Here is a 22,914-nt window from a genome sequence, read left to right as displayed (position 1 = left end):
ATAACAATAATATGACATTATATATATAGGCACACTAATAATTAAAATATATCATTTCTAACACTCTTCCTCACTATTTTTTTAACATTCTATAATTTATTTTTTTGTTGATTTCAATAATTTTATTTTATATTGTTTTCATAATTTTGTAGGAAAAAAAACTCTTATTTAAACAAGTTTTATATATTTTTTGTTTTAATTTTTATATTTATAATTTTAAATTAGTATTATTTATATGAACTCTTTAGAATATGAAAAAAAAATCTAGAAAAATGTAACCATAAGTTGAAAGAAAATAATTTCTTAACATACTCATTTTTACTCGAGAATAATATGAATTAGTCGTCATGATCGCATCCCAAACCTGATACTGCTCTCACCAAACTCTCAAGCTTATATTAACTAGAATTTTTTCTTGAATTATAAATATAATTGTAAGATGTGAGAATATAGCTCAAATTTTGGGTGCAACAAAAACAATCAATAAAAAAGTACAAAAGAAAAAGTTAGATGTAAGTAATATATAAAAAAAGAAAAAAAATTGAAGGTCGAGAAATTATTAATTGAGTTGTATATATAGTCTCATAGTCTAGTATAATAAGACACTGAAAGCGAATGGTGAATGGAGATAGAGGAGTTGCTGAACTGATTGTAATGCGCCTGAGAGATACTTATTTACGTATTGTTTATAGGGTTGATTCAAAGTTTATAGGGTTGCTTTATTTGTTGCTAGAAAGGGTTGCTAGGTAGGATTGTTGTATTCTTTCAAGGGTTGCTTAAATGGTTGATGTTTGTGTTGCTTAATTAGTTGTTGTGTGTGTTGCTTTTCTATGACGTTTGAATTTTACAGGGTTGCTTTATTAGTTTTATATGTTGTTAATGCATATTATGGGTTGATTAACAGTTTTAACGATTGCTTAATTGGTTGTTCTTTGTGTGCTTAATAGGTTGATGTGTTTTGCTTAAGAAGTTGTTTGGGTTGCTTTTGTAGTTTCTATGGTTAATTAACACGTTTTTTTATGGATTGCTGATTGTGGCTTAATTTATTAATATTTGTATTTTTTCTATATAATATTGTGTGTTCTTTTGCTATGTTTTATAGGGTATGAATTTCCTAATTCATCCGGATAATTGCTGTTCTTCAAAAATTGCTTCTACAATCAAATATTATCAGATTCAAGCTATCCATGAAAATCTTTCAACGAAGCAAGTTAGTGACTTTGGTGATTCATGTTTTGGCCATGTCCTAACTCTACCAGAGTTCACAATGCAACATCAACATCAACATCAACTTCTTCTTCATTATTTCTGTTTCTTTCATCTATCATTTCTATAATCTGATTGGGCACCAACTCTGCATAATCAATAAAGTATGCAACCTCTTTAGCAACAGAATAATCAACTGGTTCATCATCTGAATTTGATGCTGCTTCTTCTGTTTGTGCAACTTCATTGCATGGTTGATTATGTGTTGTTGTACTCCTAGTTGAGAAAAAAGATTGCTGCATTGAGTTGAATTCAATTGTGACACACAAAGGGTATTTTGTGATATTTGTTTCCTTTTTCTTCAACTCTATGTAGAACTTCAATTGTGAGTCATCAACTATTTTTAAAGGAGGGTATCCATCTTAAACTTGATACTGTATTGTCAAAAGTGTAGATTCAAGTTGCAGCTTCAATTCATTGCATATCATACCAATCAAGTTGTTGTAGTTGCAGTCATTTCTAATTACTATTCCACAAACATCAAAGTTGATATAGTTTTTGTTTTGATCCCATTGCCCATTGTGTTGGAGTAAAACTGCAATGCTATCCATTTCCTGCAAGCAAGATATACCTTGTAAATAACATATAAGCAACTTATTAAACAACTTACAATCTACCTTGATGATAAACCCTTAAGCACCCATTAAGCAACATCTTCATCAACTTTATTAACACATTAAACAACAAATTAGAGACCTATTCAGCAACCTCTATAACCCCTTAAGCAAATAAACAAACTCTTACGTAAACTCTTCAAATCATTATTAGTAAAATAAGCACACAATAATAAACATGTACGATATTTATAGCAACCTTTTAAACACCCAATTAAGCTACCAATTGTTCTAAGCAAAGTACAAATAAATATTTACCTCATTTCAATCACTCCTCTTTAAATCCAAAGATATTGACAATTGCTTGTTCTCACACCTTCTTCAAATGATCGTTTTATGAATATATTTACATCAACCTAAGTATTTACAGCAACCCATTCAGATTCAACCAAATCAATCAAGAAAATATAAAAAAAAAATAGAGAATATGTTAAGCAAGTTAGTCAGCAACCTTCATTAAACTTAAAGAAACTAGTCAGCAACATAATCAGCAACCCAGAAATTCAGTTTTACCTCATTTCATGAAATTGACAATAGCTCTCTTATCCTACTCACTTCCAATCGATTGTTTGTAGCAACCTAAATATTTACAGCAACCCATTCAAATTCAACCAAATCAATCAAGAAAATATAAAAAAATTTAGAGAATATGCTAAGCAAGCTTGTCAGCAACCATCATTAAACTTAAAGAAACTAGTCAGCAACATAATCAGCAACCCAGAAATTCAGTTTTAACTCATTTCATAAAATTGACAATAGCTCTCTTATCCTACTCACTTCCAATCGATTGTTTGCAGCAACCTAAGTATTTACAGCAACCCATTCAGATTCAACCAAATCAATCAAGAAAAATAAAATAAAATAGAGAATATGTTAAGCAAGCTTGTCAGCAACCTTCATTAAACTTAAAGAAACTAGTCAGCAACATAATCAGCAACCCAGAAATTCAGTTTTACCTCATTTCATAAAATTGAGAATAGTTCTCTTATCCTTCTCACTTCCAATCGATTGTTTGCAGCAACCTAAATATTTACAGTAACCCATTCAGATTCAACCAAATCAATCAAGAAAATATAAAAAAAAATAGAGAATCTCTTAAGCAAGCTTGTCAGCAACCTTCATTAAACTTAAAGAAACTAGTCAGCAACATAATCAGCAACCCAGAAATTCAGTTTTACCTCATTTCATAAAATTGACAAAAGCTCTCTTATCCTTCTCACTTCCAATCGATTGTTTGCAGCAACCTAAATATTTACAGCAACCCATTCAGATTCAGCCAAATCAATCAAGAAAATATAAAAAAAATAGAGAATCTCTTAAGAAAGCTTGTCAGCAACCTTCATTAAACTTAAAGAAACTAGTCAGCAACATAATCAGCAACCCAGAAATTCAGTTTTAACTTATTTCATAAAATTGACAATAGCTCTCTTATCCTACTCACTTCCAATCGATTATTTGTAGCAACCTAAATATTTACAGTAACCCATTCAGATTCAACCAAATCAATCAAGAAAATATCAAGAAAATAGAGAATCTCTTAAGCAAGCTTGTTAGCAACCTTCATTAAACTTAAAGAAACTAGTCAGCAACATAGTCAGCAACATAATCAGCAACCCAGAAATTCAATTTTAACTCATTTCATAAAATTGACAATAGCTCTCTTATCCTACTCACTGCCAATCTCTTGTTTGCAGCAACCTAAATATTTACAGCAACCCATTCATATTCAACAAAATCAATCAAGAAAATATAAAGAAAATAGAGAATCTCTTAAGCAAGCTTGTCAGCAACCTTTATTAAACTTAAAGAAACTAGTCAGTAACATAATCAGCAACCCAGAAATTCAGTTTTAACTCATCTCATAAAATTGACAATAGCTCTCTTATCCTACTCAGTGCCAATCTCTTGTTTGCAGCAACCTAAATATTTACAGCAATATGTACTAGATTTAGAGCAACCCATAAGCAACTTATTCAATATTTAGAGCAACCTTTGAAACACAAAACAACAAAAAACAGAGCAACAAAAGTAATAAGAACTTATCTGAAAGTTGCAATGATTTGAGTGGTTGGGTTTGTTTTTAAAGTCACAATTCAATAGGACTTCAACCTAATTGCAGATTTTGATGAGATTTTGTTGGTTTTTCAAATTTTTTTTGCGGATTTGAGTGTTTTGGATTTGACGGGAGGAGATTTATGGTTGCTTTGTTGAAGTTATACAGTTTGGCAATGGCTGGTAGAGAAGAAAAGATGAAGATTGTGTAGAAGGAAGAGTGGGAGACCCACTTGCAAACCGTAATATTGAATACAATATAAAATACATATATATTAATGGATTAAATATATAAGAACCGTATTTTTACAATAAAAGTTCTTGATATATGTATTTGCAAAAATATCCCTATTATAAATGTGAGTTTAATAGAAATTGTTGGTTTCGGTTAGATTTAATTCTTTTTTTTCATTATTTTCTAACACTGTTTGTTTTAAAGTTATCTAAATAAAGTAAATAAATTAATTTTTTTTATTGTTTTCTAACACCGTCAGTTTAAAAGTTATTTAAATAAGGTAAATTAATTAAAAAATAAAACAATAATAAAGTCAATTAAATAAGATTAATAAATTAGAAATAAAAATAAAAAGTAATAAATGAGCCATAATAAATTCTCATTACATATTTTCAAATTTCATCCTAAAGTATTTAAATAACTCTATCAATTATGTTTTCAAAACTAAAGCCGAAAAATATTTATGTGTTTAAATTTATTCTTTTGTTTCTTTTATTCATTATTTATTTTGTCATTTAATATATTTTGTTTATCCAAACATATATGTAATAGTGACACAATACATAAATATACATTTTTTTTTGTTTAATTTTTTTAACGAGAAATTGTTTATTTTAACTCTCAAGCCATTAATTAAATAATATATATTTATATATAACTTTTTGTTGGCTTTAAAATTTTTTAAATTACATAATTAAAATTTTATGGAATCAACTTTTTAGATTCATAGTTTTAGTCTAGAGTTTTTGAATATTTTATTATATTGAATATTTTTTAAAAATAAAATAGAAAAAAAGTATTTAACTTTAAAACTAGAATTACCATATATTATATATAATATATAAAATAAAAAATAAAAAAATACCAAATTTTAAATTTTAAATTATTATGAACACTAAATTTCAAACTAATAAACAACATCAGATAATTTACTTTAAAACTAGAATACACCTTATTTTTATCTGTAAAAATATCATATATTTTTTAAGCTATAAACAATGTTTTAGCTTAATTTTTCATAATATATTTATCTCATTCTTTTATAATATATGACATTGTTTACTTATTTAAAATTTAAATAATAATTAAAAAATATAATTGTTGTTTATGATTTCATCATTGGACACGTGGCAATCATTAGAGAAGTGATTAGGCTCCTCGGAAGCTAATAAAGCCTTGTGGAGCTCGCATGCAGCTCCTCAGAGCGTAGACTCCTCCCAACGTGCTATTATCTGTTTCCAAACATGGATGTCTTCAAGTTAGGCCATGTCCCGAGAACATCCGTTATGGTCCTCCAGTCTTCTTGATTAGTTAGTCCTCCTAGGCCTAGGAGTTTGTCCTCGAGGCCTGAAGGGAATGCCAGATGTCAGTCGCAACAACTTTGTACTACAAGCGGCCATCTGACATCTTTTTATGCCCCAAGTAGTGGTGTCGAGCTCGTACACTCGAAAATTTGCATGTCCCAATGAGCGACCTGACATGGGAAACGTGTAGATGGGTTATGACAGTGTCATGGGGCGTGTCTCCTGTAAAGTAGTGGGTTGCAACCTACGAATTGGACCCCGTGCAATGCGCCTGGGCCCACCACCTTAATTAGGGCACCTGAAGGTGTTAATTAGCATTAAACTCCCAAATGATTGAGAATATTTGTAATAAATCCACATTAAGGGAATTAATTGTCTCAAGCCACTATAAATAGGGTTGGAGATTCCATTGTAAAGGACTTTTGGGATTTTGGACTTTTGATCCCATTTTTTGTACTCAGAGCAATATATACGTTGTCTAAGAAAACCTTCATTGAACTTGTCATCTCAAGCTTCAAGAACATTAATACTAAAGCCTCGTGGACTAGGGTTATTTTATAACTTGAAACACGTAAAATATGCGTCTTCCAGCTGCATTTCTTTAAGTTATTGTTTAAATAGTTGATAGCAAAAAAAGCAGTCAACAATAATAAAAATAAATTAATACATTTTTAAATAAAACTAAGCAAACGTGCATTGTACGTTACTTGCAACTAGTATATATATAAACATAACAATACATAATACATACCAATTAATAGATGGATCCAAAAGAAAGGGCTCAAAAATTACACCAATTTATTTTCTCCTAAAACAAAGTTAGTAAAAAAAAATATATAACACATAAAAACACATATACATATATATATATAGCTCACATATACATATATCACACAAACACACACACACATATATATATATATATATTCACGGCACACACACATATCACACAAACACACACACACATACATATCTATACATATATACACACATATACAAACATATATATACACACACGTATATGTATATATATACACACATATACACGACCACACATATAAATATACATCACACATATATATAAAAACATAAAAATAAATACATAAAAATAGAAAAGTAAATTAAATAAAAACAAACAATCAATTAAATAAATAAAAATTAAAAACTGAAAAATCAAAAATCAAAAATCAAAATATCAAAATAGAATATATATATATATATAGTTATATATACCTATATATGTGTGGTGATGGATGGGTGGTGGTGGTGGACATGGCAAGTTGATGGCGCCGGTGTTGTGGTGGAGGCGAAGAGAGAAAGAGAGATATGGGGTCCGCCTCCGGTGTGCACCGGTCGGCTCGTCCCTTCTACCGGCGATGCGCTCCTGGCCTTAATTGGCCGGGGGGGGGATTATGGTTTGGAGGGTCAGGTAATATGATTTTAGGCTTATATTTGAATTTAGGGGGTGGAAAATGGATTTTTCCGACATGTATGATGGTGTAGGTGGCGGTTCTTAGGGAGGGCCGGGGGGTAGGGATTATGGTTTGGAGGGTCAGGTAATATGATTTTAGGCTTATATTTGAATTTAGGGGGTGGAAAATGGCATTTCCGACATGTATGATGGTGTAGGTGGCGGTTCTTAGGGAATGTTTATAAATGGCTGTTAGCGACAACATTTTTCGCCGCTAAAAGTCATCACTTCTAGTCAAACACCCCGTTTCGGTCACGTTTTTTCAAAGGTTGTAGAGTATTAGCAGCAAAAAATATCGTCGCTGCAGGTTAAATAAAAATTGAGTGGGAAATTTGCCACGTATTTTTTTCAGATATTTTTATTAGCGGGGACTATGTCGCCACTAATAGTTACACGTGCCACACCTACGTAATTAATTTTAATTTTAGTAATTAATAAATTACTTTCGAGGTTATATTAGCAGCGACTATGTAGTGTCACCGTTGATAATGACATTATTAGAGGCAATTTTTCATCGCCCCTAATAGTGTCGCCCCTAAAAACGTTTTTTCTTATAGTGATTACCATATCTAGAATGCTCTAGATTTCTAGAATGTACTAGGAAGAACATAAAATATTCTAGAAAGTTCTTTAAGAAACTTAGAAGTCATTATTGTATCTAGAAATTCTAGAAAATATTAGGAGAAACCTAGAATATTCTAGAAAGTTCTTGAAGAAACTTATAACTAATTAGACACTGTATAGAGAGTTCTAGAATCATTTAGAGAAAAGTAGAAAGTAGTTAATGAATTAGAAAGTAAAAAAATTCTAGAAAGATTTGGATGTTTCCTTTGTAGCATATAAATATAAGGGTGATGTGTGCCTAAAAGTGCAAGTGAGAAAATAGTCCAATTGTGTGAGATTACAAAAGTGTCTAAGAGAGTTCTTTGTCCAAAGTGTTCTAAGATTGTATTACTCTTTAATAATAATAAAAATGTTGTAATTTTCTACTCTACATAGTTAATAAATAAATAAAAAAAGAAACTTTTATGAAAGTAAAGGAAAACAAAAAAAAAATGGGCAAAAGGAAAGTTGGAAATTTGAACAAGTGATTCGAATCTGCCTCAGGCCTCCAAAATATATATTGACAATTAACACACAGAAAAGCTGCAATACACGAGAAGATCAAATGTATTCAAAGCAAACACATTAACTCAATGTTGATGTCAAAAATTTCGCTAGGGTAATCTTGGAAATTTATCTTTCTTTTCCAGTGGCTTTAGCTCCCTTCTCTGATTGGAAACTTGAATTTCTGAAGTGAACACAACACCTGGGGTTCACTGCAAGAAAATTATCCGATGCTTAAGTCAGATGAGTGTTTATTTGAGCAGAGTAACATTAGAAAAGTTAGAGTTGTCTTTGTTGTTCTCAACATTGGCTATTTATAGCAACTGAGAGAAGAATCATGGATTAGGTGGAGGAATGTGATTGGTTAATGTGTAACCAACTTTCCTGCATCTACTTATACTCTCTCAAAGGTTATATTATTAATAATAAAAATATCTTCCACTTCTGCGAGGAGAACTTACCTCCTCCACTGTGCAGAAGCAATGTTTGCCTTAATACATATATTACTAATTTAAACGCCTTCTTCGAAAAAATGATTATTTGGACTGGCTAAAGAGCTTTGGACCCATCTTTACATGATATATTTGGTCTTAGGCCCATTGTGGCATTTTTTGATCCAACAATTTCCCATCGGTCCATATCTGGTCGTTCTGCAGATGCTGATGTGAGCCAAATATTGCAGGTTATCATTCCAAAAATGTCCATGGTCTAATCACGCCGTAAGCATTTATTTCTCATAATCATGGACTCTTCTGTTCTAGCAATGACATCCCACATTCCCGAAAATTGAGGACCAATGGGGAATTCCCACGATTGTTGGCGATTTAGCTTCCCTCGTTATTTGAAAGGAAAGAACAAAAGGCCACCTCTTCCTTTCTTCTTCATTTTTGACTTTTCAGACAAAATTTTTCTGTAATGCCCTACTACTCAGGGACCATTACACTGTGTAATTTAAATAGTGCTCAACTCACTAAATGAGTCATTTGGCCATAACCATATAACTATATGTGATGAACGATTTAGGGTAAAAATTTTTGGTCAAAGGTACCATCGTTTCATAAAAACGTTTACTTCATACATGGGATACCAAAATACTTTTAAAAGGTTAACTGTAATAAAAAGTTACAACCTGCCGACATAAGCAGCAAAATAGGGTTTGACCCTAGTTCCTCTTTAAACCATCGGTCTTGGTGGACGAGCAGCCACATATGTACACATCGTCACCTAAGCTCTCCAACTCAAAGATGGTACAACTTTTTTTTTCCTTTTACCTGCACCATATAGCACCCGTGAGCAAAGGTTTATGAAGAAAACTTAAACATGCTCATAAACAGTTAATAACATATTTCCAAATCATAATAAGCATACCTAGCAGTAATAAATCTACTCATGCATGCATACCATTCATATAAATGACTACAGTGTACTACAGTGTCATATGGGGCCAATTTCCCTAGATAAATGATCAATGCATCATATCGGGGCCCAATGCCCAAAATACATGATTATGGAATCATACTGGGGCTCAGCACCCGAACACATGATTAATAAATCATACTGGCTCAACGCCCTAGGTTATGGGACTAATGAGTCACCTCGGGGCCCTTTGCCCTATCCTCTGTATAACCAGCCTTAGAGCTGGGCCAGTGTACCTAGCGCTTTGGTTATCTCCGACCCATAGGTCGGTCAATTGTATACTGCGCTCCTGGTTAGACTAAACCATAAGGACCAATGTTCCACGCTATTGCCATGCTTGATTAATAAGTCAATGCCTTACAACTAGTACTCAACGTGCTAATGTCGTCCTTGACTAATAAGTCAATGCTTTATGACCAGCACTCACCGTGCTAAGGTCGTCCTTGATTAATAAGTCAATGCTTTATGACCAGCACTCACAGTGCTAATGTCGTCCTTGACTAATAAGTCAATGCTGGGGCCTAGCCCTAGGATATGAGACTAATAAGTCACCTCGGGGCCCATTTCCCTATCCTCTATATAACCAGCTTTGAAGATGATCCAGCGTACCTGGCACCGAGTTTTCCCCGACCAATAGGTCGGTCAAGTGTATGATGCGCTCCTTGTTAAGCATAACCATAACGACCAATGCTCAACGTGCTATTTCCACCCTTGATTGATAAGTCAATGCTTTACTCAATTATATAATGCTAACATACATTCATCACATATAAAATATCCATATATAAAGTATTCAACATGCTTAATCAACAATAACAAGCGTAATCATAATCATAATCATGTGCAATTATAGGGGCCAATGCCCAATCAAAACTTTATCCAGCATTCGGGCCAAGCCCTAATCATGTATGTCACATAGTAGGTGCAGTTTTCTTACTTTTAGTCGAAGCACAGATTACCAATAAAGGACCCTCGAGCACGATCCCGTTTCCGAGCCCTTAGCGATAACCTAGTTACAACCATAATATACAATCCCATAAAAAATAAGTAAATAAAGGCTTCTGGACTGAGTCCTAGCCTTCGGGATGTCAAATCCTACCAAAACGAGTAGTTGGATCGATCCCAAGCCCTTAGGTTTAAGTTCCCATCACTAAAAACCCATTTTGGCCATTTTTCCCCTTTTGAGCCGCAGCCCGCTCAAGTCAAGGGCTCAGGCCCTTTTCTGTCTACGCGACCCTAAATGCCCAACAGTTAGATCTCCTCCTTCTTCAAGCCTGGGCGGCGATGCCCAAGAACAGGGCCGCAACCCGATCTCGAATTCAGCCAAAAACCCCCGTTTTCCTCATTTTAAAATCCTCCATAAACCTATCCAAACATATCCAAATCCCAAAAACAACGTTCCCAATCAACTCCATGGCCCAAAACCATCAAAACCCAAGTCCCAAACAATTCAAAAACTCATCACAACGTAAAATCCAATCAAAGCTTAAAAACTCAAAACTTAAAGCTTGGATTACCTCTTATTAAGTTGTTTCCCAACTAAATCCTCTAGCTATTAAGCTTCTAATCTTCCCTAGAATCGTTATGACTCTAACATTGCTTGAATCTGAGTCCTAAAACTCGAGTTTCCTTCGAAAATGCTATCGAACGCCAAATGAAAGAATGGGAGAGAGAAAGAATCGTATGTTCTCTTTTTATTTATTCTGTCAGGTTACATCAAGCTTAAGTAACCTCAAGCAAATCCAAATGCTCGGGGTACCTGAAATGTCCCCGGGGGCCAAATAGTCAAAATCCTCAGGATTCCCTCCTCTTCTCACTAACTCTAAATATCTCATCAAATTTTCATTCCCATTATCCAATAACCCAGTAATGTACTAAATACCCAATATACCCCTTGACTTACACCAAGTCAAGTATGGGTCCCATTGTGACTTTCCCACTAGCTTGCTCCCTTGGATTGTCTCGTGTCGAGTAACCCAAATATATCCACATAATAATGTGGTCCCACACATATATCACATATATGCCAAATATACCCATAATGGGCCAAATTACGAAAATTGCCCTTTTGATCAGAAATGGGTCCACATGCATATTTAATACACATAAACATGCATATCAAGTCATATTATAATATAACTCACATAATCACATATTGATACACATATATATATATCACATAATCACATAATTTGCCATCCTGCTCCCTAATCAAGGTCCTAAGCCTTATTAGGTAATTTGAGACATTATATTTTCTCAACCCTTTCTCTCTCAACAACTCTGTGAAATTTATCTTTTTTCGCTCCAAAAAAAACTACGAACCATGGCCCATAAGCCATCCTCAGAACCAAACCCCAAGAGAAATTATCATACGACACTTGAGCATTTTCTTACAAACTGTGACATACCCGAGATGTTACGATTCACAAAATTACTGAGTATGAATTACGCAATTGGCGACACAAAGACGTTCTCAAGCCAAACGAGATAGTGCTTATATCTAAGCACATTGAGTATCTCCACTTCCCTCTCCCTGCTATTCTCGTTCAAATAGTCTCGTGTTTCAAGGCGCACATCTTTCAATTCGATCTAAATGTCGTTCAAGTAATAGTTGGGGCATGCATGTTGGGCACTATGCAGGGCCTTTCGATTGGGTAAGGTGACATTTATGCCACCTTTACCAAATCAAACAACAAGACTTCTGAAAACAGATCATGGAAAACATTTTACTTGTCTCCTAGGAAGGATAGATACATTTTTACAGATTATGATCGTTCCAATAAAACCTTGGATGAATATCTCTACGCGGTCGGCAGGGAGTGGTACCCCAGATTCTTGCCCCGCAACATGTTTCCACTAGCCATAACTTTCATGATTGGTAAGCTTCAAGTTACGATACTTTTATTTCTACTTCAATTGTTAAAATTATGAACTATGTCTTGTAGCTCTTGTTGGATCATATAGTGCGTCTGCTTTAGCACACTTACATCTATATTCCCAATTTTTTAAATTAGTTATGTTTTCCTTTTTGCCCCAAATTGTTTCTAGCCAAACATAAAAATTAGCTACGAAAGAGAAAGCCTCTTGATGCAAAGAGGTTTCTTTCATGAGTCTAAGGATTTTTCCCTTGGCATTTGGATGGTCTACAATCCATACTGCATGCATATCATGTCTCGTTTGTGTTTTACAACTGACATGGATGCCAATGCTGCCACGGTTCGATCCGTGTGGGGTGATTGCAATGAGGCAGAGGTCCTCAAGGCATGTGAAGAGCCAATGAAGAGGTTCACTTCTCGTACTCTGCCATCTTATGTTATTCTGCTCTCTTCCGAAGAGTTCGGGAGGACAATTTCTGAAGCCCAAAGGGCCTACAAAAGGTACTGCTCCGCTCCAGATGTCGGAGGCAAGAGAGAAACTTCCATGGAGACTCATAGGCATGCTCTCAACATCAGTAGTGAGTATATTCATTTGGTTAACTTATGAGTTTCACCAAGACCACCCCAACAAACCTTACCCACTCAAGTCGCCCGTTCATCTGACCCCAAAAGGAAAAGAAAAAACTCCACTCGCAAAATCTGATGAGGATTATGATGATGGGATAGTGATGGCATCCCAAATTAAAATCTCGAGAAGAGAACCCACTGGCCCTTCGGCCAGCAAATTTCTTGGAGTAGATTCAAGCTATGCGCCTTGTATATTATCAAGTTTTTGTTACAGCATTCTCTAGCCAAGATGGGCGACCTGGATGTACTACTCAAGTTGTTGCCCCTATTTCATGGTCAGTAAATGTTGGTATTAAAAGTGTAAATTAGAGTTACACAACGGGATGCGTCTTTTTAAAAAAAAATTGTTAATACCAGCCAAGATCATATATATATATATAGATATATTAAATCACATACAAGTAGATTAGAGATTACCTTTTGAAGCCTATCAAGAATCCATGAATCTTTTTGTATAAATCAACAATCTTCCTATCCAAATTCTAAAAGCTCACACCTTGATCTTCCAGACCAATCCTCAAACACACAAGGACGTGTGTGAGCACATAGGATTCAAAAGGTTGATTTAGAACTCTCTAGATGTAATCAACACATGAGATCTAGAGAGGTTTGATTGAGAGAAGATGTATTGAATAGTTTTTCAGGTTTTAGGAAAAATTATCGCTCGCTTTTCAGAGAGAGTCTAAACTTTTTAATTGCTTAAAATAACTTATTCCTGAAAGTATCGCTCCTTCAATTTTATAAAGATAATTAACTTAATTAATTCATTAATCTTTATTTTATTAAAATAAAACTGATCAGTTATAACTTATTTTAGTTATTTAATTTAAATCATATTTAAAAGAATAATTAAATATATATAATCAAATAAACAAATATTTTGAAATTTAAATCGTAGGGATACAGATATCCCTGTGTGTGGCGCCCAACACACTGTGCAGTGAGTGTGTCGCACCATATTATTAGGGCTCTCCCTAATTTTCTCATTTGTTTGTTTAATCAATCTTTATGACAATATATTTATCCGAAAATAAATATCAGTTAATTCAAAATTAATATTTTCTTAAAATATCAATTTTAAATAAATAAATAAATATCTTATTATAAATAAGATAATTATTAATCTCTTTCTTTATATTAATCCAAACATGATTAATGTTTATTTTAACATATAGTTTTTCAAAATAAAAACTATATAGTTAAATAATTAATTAATTCATAATTAATCAACTATCCATAATTATCACATAATTATTTCATTGCCATGGAAAATTAATTCCTTTACAATTAAGTCATTCTCTCTACAATTTTTTCTTTTGACATCCTTACTCTTGACAGTGTAGGATAGAGGTGATCTAGGAACCATGGATCTATAATACGAAACTCCGATAAACCAGATTATTAATTAAACTTTTTAATCTAATAATCTTATTTATTAATTCCATGATTACTCCACTATAACTATGGAATTGCACTCTAAGTATTTATAGAATTATATTTACAGAGTTTTCTCTTGTAGTCCATTGATATAATCAATAAATGTAGTTCTGTCCTCCTTTATTGGTTCGTTAATTAGAGCTGGTCAAGATTACCGTTTTGCCATTCTAATTACCTCTTGATTTTTAAGTACCATTCATTCACTAGGGAATAATTAATCTATTATCAAATTATAGATTTGAGCTAAATAACTATTCAGTTATAGAATTAACCCTTAAAAGAACCAATATTTGATATGTTATGAAAGTATGGATTCTATTATTCTAAATCATGTTCCAATCATTCATGATATTGAATCTCCAAAACAAAAGTCATCAACCTCATTATACTAATAAACCTTAACGAGTGAATCAAAAGATCCAATAAACACAAACATGAGTTCATGAATACTCAGGATTTAGACTGATCTACAAATGATCATCTATTATCATAAGAATTAAATCTTTATGTCAAATGGGAAGTTTATAAAGGTAATTAATTCTCATCGATCCTGTCATATATAATCTCTATTATATACAACACATTTTCTAAGAAGTCTATCCACATCTGTAATCCGAATCAAGATCGCTTGCATCCCGTATGCTTAGTAAACCGCACTAGTAACCATTCATTAAAGATTCCTTACTTTAATATGTTACTAACCATTCATTAAAGATTCCTTACTTTAATATGTTACTGACTATTTTATTATTCATTATATATGATTTTAATTCTCCCATACTAATATAAGATCATATTCTTTCTTGATATTTTTATATAATTAATTCAAACAATAATTATAACATTCAAATATACTAAAATTGTACTTTTATTTAAATTAATAAAATATCTTTACATGTTTTTAGGACATTAATCCAAATAGTAAGTGTCTCGCAAGTGGCTTCTAACACTCGTGCTTCTGTGGGGGTGCCCCTAGTTTGGTTCAGTGCATCCGCCAGTGTCCAAATCTCCAAGCATGGGATCTTCCCAAGCTTCAAGGAATTTTGTGGTAGTGGTTCTCGTGGCCGCTATCACAGTTTTCGCCGTCTCTTTACCATCTACCCCTCCAGCATCTCCTGTAATTCCAGGAGGTGCCCCGGTTTCGCAGCTTGCCTCCTCTGATAGCCCTGTCCTAGTAAAAGGGGCTCGACTTCTTTGAAAAACTCTGACCCTATCTCGACCCAACTCTGACCCCCTAAACATATACAAAACATTTAATTAAAATGAATATACATACCTAGCCAAGAGAGACACCCCAATCGGTAGACACGGACCTAAGTTTCCCCTTTCACTGAAATTGATGAACACCCAAAAAAATTAATATATGTATAAATAAAAACATGTACAAATTAATATATTTATACACATACATACATATATATATCTATACACATGTATATATACACATATATATCTATATTTATATATATACACGGACACATATATATTAATGTACTTATACACACATATATATACATATATCTATGCATATATATAGTGACACACATATATAAACATATTTATACACATATATACACGACCACATATATATATATATGAATAAAAACAGAAAAATAAATTTAATAAGTATTAAAAAAATTAAAAAAAACTGAAACTAAAAAAAATCAAAATAGAAAAAAAAATATATAGTTATATATACCTATATATATGGCAATGGATTAGTGGTGGTGGATGTGGCATGGTGGTGGCGTTGGCGGTAGCGTGGTGGCGCCGACGGACCCGAGGGGATAGAGAGAGGGAGAGAGGCCAGGGGTAATGGGGGTTATGGTTTGAAGGGCCAGGTAATGGGGGTTATGACTTGGATTTGAAGTTTGGAAGGTGGGAATGAGGTTTTCCGAAGGGGAAATTGCCGCATGCGACGACTCTTAGGGTTCCTTCGACATTCCCAAATGAGGAAGACAACTTGGGGATGATGAATATATATGAATATTAGCGACGACATATGTGGCCGCTAATAGTCGTTGTTAATAACTATACGCAATCGTTTTGCTACGTTCCTTAATGAATGTCTAACTATTAGCGGCGATATGTGTCGCTGCTAATAGTCTAACTAAAAATTTAGTCGGAAATTTCTCACATTTTTTTTTCAATATTTTTTTATTTTTTTAGCGGCAACAATGTATTGTCGCCCCTAATAATTTTCATTATTAATAAATTAATTTCAAGTTATATTAGAGGCGATGACGTATTGTCGTTGCAGATAATGACATTATTAGGGGCGATTTTGCGTCGCCCTTAAAACCTTTTTTTCTTCTTGTAGTGTGTGCTAAAATCATACACAACATGTTGTATAATATAGAGTATTTATGTAATTGTACATTTTATTATTCTTTTTTTATTTTTTATTTTATTAATTATATTAGGGTTATTTGTGGCAATAATGCCTATGTAATTAATTTTGTTGCACTTAAATGCTTATGTAATTTTTTTTGCGGCAATAATGCCTACCGTTAATGTTTTGGTGCAGCCGTTGGTCCTTGAGCCGTTAGGGGTATATATGATACACGTGGCACGACCCGATTGGGTTAAATTATTAAAATTTAAAACAAAAACAATTAATGTTTATGGTTTCTAATTTAAAACAAAAAAAAACTAACCGTGATTAATTAATATAACCAAAAAAACCAATTGTCTAAAACCAAGTTCTAAAACTAATCTAAAACCAAAAAATCTCAAAATTCCATACCCAGAAAAACGATCTAAGCTTTCCCCCCTATGATCAAAGAGACGACCGACCCAGCACGGAAGAGACGACGACGACTTTGCCTCCACAATGCCGACCATTCAACAACCAGAGGAACAACCACCAGACTACGGTGAGTTCTTTTCTGTTGTACAGAGTTCTTTTACCCAAAGTTCTTTTCTGTTGATTGGGTTTCATTTCTCAAAGTGTTCATGCAGCAATTTTTTGAAGAGAATGATAATGATACTCTATATAGAGCAGTTTGGGCGGGGAAGGGTGTCAGTTTTCAAATTTTTTGGGGGTGAGAATATTGTTGATTTATAGTAGGTGGTATTATTAAATTTGGGTAAAAATGTTGTTGGGAAGCATGTGCATACAATTGACAGAGTGGGGTCCATTGAAATATATACTTTGTTTATTAAAAGGAATCTTTGTTGTTGTGGTCCATGGTTCAATCGTGTGGTAGACTATGTTGCTCTTCAAGTGTGTGAACTATATTGTGTTTCGGTTTGTGTGTGTGTGAAGTGTTGACATTGCATTTTTTATTTCTATTGACTAGTGCAGTATTCTAAACTAGAGTTGTCTTTATTTAACAGGTGGTCATACTAACATCTTCACTATTGCAATAGACCATGGGGGAAGCTGGTTTACTCCATTCGGCAATAGAAGATATGAAGGAGGTAAAGTTGATTCTGTTGATTGGGTGGATACTGATTACTTCACTAGGATGGAATTGAATGGAATGACCTTGGACTTAGGACATAAATTTCCAGTGGGTTTTATGTACAAACCAATAGGAAAGGTGCTTAATATGGGCTTCATGGTGGTAGGGGATAAGGAGATCCTAAGAATTGTAGAGGATATCGAGAGGAATTGGGCTACAAAGATTGACATATATCTTGTTTTTCCTGAAACAGTTCTACCTTTAGATTGGAAGGAAGATTCAAAAGCTGTTAAACATGTCCCTGCTACCACTTTACCTCCTCTGAAAAGATGTATTATAGAGGAACTACCAGATGATGTGATGTCCCTATAGATGTTGTTGGTATCCCTGTTGATGCAACCATTGATGGGGAACAAGAAGAGTTTGATGCTAATCAATATACTGAGGAATTTCATGATGCTAACTTTGATGAACCTGATAAAGAGGAATATGAAGAAGAGTTTGACTACATGGATTATGAAAGTGATATGGAGAACCAAATACCAGAGGTGGTTGTGCTTTCAGATTCAGAGGATGATATTGGTGATGTGAGGGAAGATACAGTTGAGGAGAACCAAGACCCAGTTCAGAGTGACAGAAATAGGAAAGGAAAGCAAGCTGATGTGAGGGAAAATACAGCTGAGGAGAGCCAAGACAAAGTTCAACGTGATAGAAAAGGGAAAGGAAAGCAAACTGATGAAGATTTCATATTGGAGGAGGAAGAGTTTGAGCAAGATGTTGAAGCTGAGATAGAGATGGGTGCACAGTCTGACCCTAGGAGGTGGTGGCGATCAGTTTCAGATTTTTGTACTCAAAATCTTGATGATGGAGACTCAGATGGTATATGTTATGAGGAAGAGTTATACGAATTGAAGTCAGATGATGAGTTTGATGTTGGTAAAAATTCCAAAGAATTCAACTCGAAAACCAAAATGCAAAACTTCCAATTTGTTCTTGGCATGAAATTTGCCACTGTTACAATTTTAAGGAATGCAATAAGGGAGTACTTTATTGAAGGTGATCAAGAATATGTATTTATTGCCAATGATTCAAATAGAGTTAGAGTTAGAGTTAAGTGCAAGGGTGCAAACTGTGAATGGATGTTGTTTGCTTCAATAGTTAATAAGATAGATAGCAAAACAATGATGGACAAAACACTTGTTGACAAGCATACATTTGGCTTGTTAGGCCTATATTTTTGTACTTATCTCTTATGGTAATGAATGTAACTAGTTGTTGATCATATTTATTTCACAAAATACATAAACTAGAATACTGAATTCAAAATAGACCAAGATAGATTACATTGATTCGAGGTTTCATTTTAGAACAAAATTCATTACAAATCAATGACTAGGGTGCAATAGCTTTGTCATTGTTAATATTGCACATGAAGATTACCCAAAAATAAACTAACAATACCAACAACTTTTACTTTGATTTTGTAGCCCAAATAACCACAACCAATAGAATTACAGCAAAATACATAGTATTCAAAAAGTAGTAACACCGCATTCGACCTCCATCATTTACTCTACCCCTACTTTCAGCACAACTTTCACAGCTTTCTCTTCCAACATTTTGAAGGTTGTGAGATTGTGTCTCAAATCCATTTGAAGAACCACTGCATTGCCGATGACTTCCAATGTCAGTTGTCGTACTTAGGGATGTGATTTCAGTTTCAAGGTCACCAATTTTTCTTAGTAGTCCAGGGATGACCACCTTTGCTCGATAGCACATTGGAGGGTCTATCCATTCAAAGAAATTACACCCACCATGAATCTGAGTTGACCAAAACATACAAAATTTCTAGTGAACACCCATAACCATTTATTCAATGAATCAGATTACAAAAACAAATGGCGACCAATCTTACCCGATACTTGTTGCATAACCTGAATCTTTGTTTGTCCAAGCCGTTCTTTCTACCACTGGCCTTGGTGGTCGACAATGGCAATTTTTTCCAATCTCCATTAACCCGATGCAAAAGATGCCCTAACCCCCAATTCGAAGGAATTGCAAGTTTTCTTCTTGTGGGTTCACGTGCTATACTGTCGGGGGTAGATCATCTAGGTGTGGTCGGGGGGAAAGCTTCGTCGTTTTTCTGGGTATGGAATTTTGAGATTTTTTGGTTTTAGACAAACGATTTTTTTGGTTATATTAATTAATCACGGTTAGTTTTTTTTTTTTTTTTTTGGTTTTAAATTAGAAACCAGAAACATTAATTGTTTTTGTTTTAAATTTTAATAATTTAACCCAATCGGGTCGTGCCACATGTATCATATATACTCCTAACGGCTTAGGGACCAACAGCTACACCAAAACATTAACGGTATGCATTATTACCACCAAATTTTTTACATAAGCATTTAAGTGCAACAAAATTAACTACATAGGCATTATTGCCGCAAATAACCCATTATATTATTATGTGGTTCTCCTTCTACTTTTCCTTTTCTTTCTCCTTCTCCGTTTTCTTCATCTTCTCACAAACAATCAATGCTCAAGATGTTTGTTGTCACGTATTCATGATTTATTCAATTTTCTTCACTCTTTTACATTTTCAAGAACTAGTTGATTTTTTATAGTTTTTTTTTCCTTATTTTCAATAACTATTTTTTGTGGGTATTTACGTTTTTTTTTGTGTCATCCACCTTTGTTAAAATCATTTTTTTCCTTCAATCCCTCGCATTTTAAAACTAAATAATAGATTCTTTGATGTTCCTTTTTCGTTCCCGACCATTATTTCATGAGTTTTCTTTATTTTTTAATTTTAATGTTTTTGGTTAGTTAATGTCATTTTATAAATTAATCTTGATTTGAAGCTTTTATTAACATCTTTGTGCTTGATTTTTAGTAACTTTTTCTTTTCTAGTTTAGTTATTAGTAACTAATATTCAGGGCCGACCCTAAGCATAGGCGAGTCAAGCCTGTACCTAGGGGCCCAAATAAAAAAGGCTTCATTTTTTAAAAATACTATTTTTATATACAAAATGTCTCATAATTTTACAAAAATGTCATTTTATATATAAATATTATAAAAATACTAAAATTTTTCTTGGCCCCCTAATGCTCACGGGGGACTCTGCTAATATTACTAGTGTATTTTTTCTTTTGTTTAGCATGGTTACTGAATTGGTTGGGTTTTGTAAATTTTTAATTTTACTACATGTTTGGGATCGCTCAGTATCTAATTACTGATTATTTAGTTTTCTAAGTGGCTCCTGTCATGTATCTTTATTTTTTTATTTGGATTTTCTGATTTAGTAACTAATTACTATCATATTAATGAAAATATTTGTATCTGGTTACTATTCTATTACTAGTTTATTGTTTAGCTATTGTCATATTTCTCATTTTTGTTGATTTTGCTGGTTTTGTAATTATTGTTTAGCTATTGCTGGTGTATTGGTTTTGTTACTAGTCTTTTAAGTTTTTGTATGGTTATGGGTTTCTAGTTGAAATATGACGCAAGTGCCTACACATTTCTTAAGTTTTGTTGCATACTAGTAACTAATTATCACTTTGAAACTAAAAACAATAACAAGTAGCTATGTCATGTTTTATAGATTTTGAAATTTAAACAAGTTACTTTTGTAAAGAGTGAAATCACAAACTAGTTTTACATTAAATCACAATTAATCCTTCTCAGGTTTAATGGGTGCTGCAACTTTAAAAGGGTGAGTTGCGGCGTAAGCTCATGCACCTTTTTTATTTTAGTTTTGTTGCCGATTGGTAACTGATTACTTCTGCTTAACTGAAAAAGTTGTAACTAATTACCGTGTCATGTTTTTTTTTTTAGTTTTTGAAATAAAAAATTAAATTCATATTCAAGATTCAACCTGGTATCATGTTACAACAACTGCTATCGAATTGAATGGGTGCAACATTTTGCAAACTAGTAACTGATTGCCATTTTGAAATAGAAAAAATGGTAAACCAATTACTATTTTGTGTCTTCCAGATTTCAAAAAAATAAAATAAGTAATGAATTCAGATTCAAGAGTATAGAGTGAACCCAATATTGATTGTAAGCTTTAGTTCTTTTACTAAAAATGTAGATCAATTAATTTTTTTCTTGGGTACTACAAGAATTAATTTTATATACATTTCATCACTTGTGAAGTCTCAAACTAGTTTTATGACGTGGACTTGTTGGGTTACAACTGTCATTTTCAGGTTCAAGTGGTGTCGCACTAGAAAAAGATGAGTCGCAACCTAAGCACTTGTACTTTTTAATATATATATATGACGAATTCTTCAGTCCCTCACAGGACTTAGTTCTTCAGTGTGGGATCGAGTTTTTTGTCAATTATCCAAATTTTATAGGAGTAAGTCTTTTTTTCACATTTTCTTTTGACTTGTAATGACCAGTTGTGTGAACCGGTTGGAAAGTTGCTGGTGATGTGGATATAAAAAGTAGGGGCAAAAAAGTAATTTCCTGTTAAAAAATATGAACAGTTGAGGGCTTGATCGTAAACTTAATAAGAATTTGAGAGATATTTACGATTTTGGTAATGTAAGCATTGTGCTTCCGCCAAGTGATTTATATGTTATGTTGAGTAAGACGAAACAATAACTACGTAAGTAAAACTTATATATATTTTGTAGTTGTTTTATAAGATTTTTTAAACTTTTTTCCCTGGAGAAGTTTCATTTATTCAATATTGGGATGAATGAATCACTAACTCAATTAGGTATAGAAAAATGTTATTTAGATGGTTGATTAATTAGGAGAGTCAGTACTTGCTTGCTTGCTTGATTGGTGGGGAATAAATGAAACATCTTGATGGACTGTAGGTCAGACTTAAGGAGAGTGTTCTGGATGTTGGACGCATTGTATATCCTCTCCCATTCGTTCTGCTCGGTGGCCAGCCTGACGTTGTCATGCACAATTTGGTTGATGTATTGCATTTGCTCAAGATGATTGTCATCAAACAACGGGAAGTTAACGATGTTATTCATTGGGAAAGGTGTGGAGTCCATTTTAGAGAGAAAGAGAGGATAGACAAGTATACATGTAGGGTGGTGGAGATTGAATTGAGGTCAACACGATCCCTACA

This window comes from Humulus lupulus, chromosome X (genome assembly GCF_963169125.1).
Source record: "Humulus lupulus chromosome X, drHumLupu1.1, whole genome shotgun sequence".
Lineage (NCBI taxonomy): Eukaryota > Viridiplantae > Streptophyta > Magnoliopsida > Rosales > Cannabaceae > Humulus > Humulus lupulus.
Note: the sequence above shows the minus strand (reverse complement) of the source record.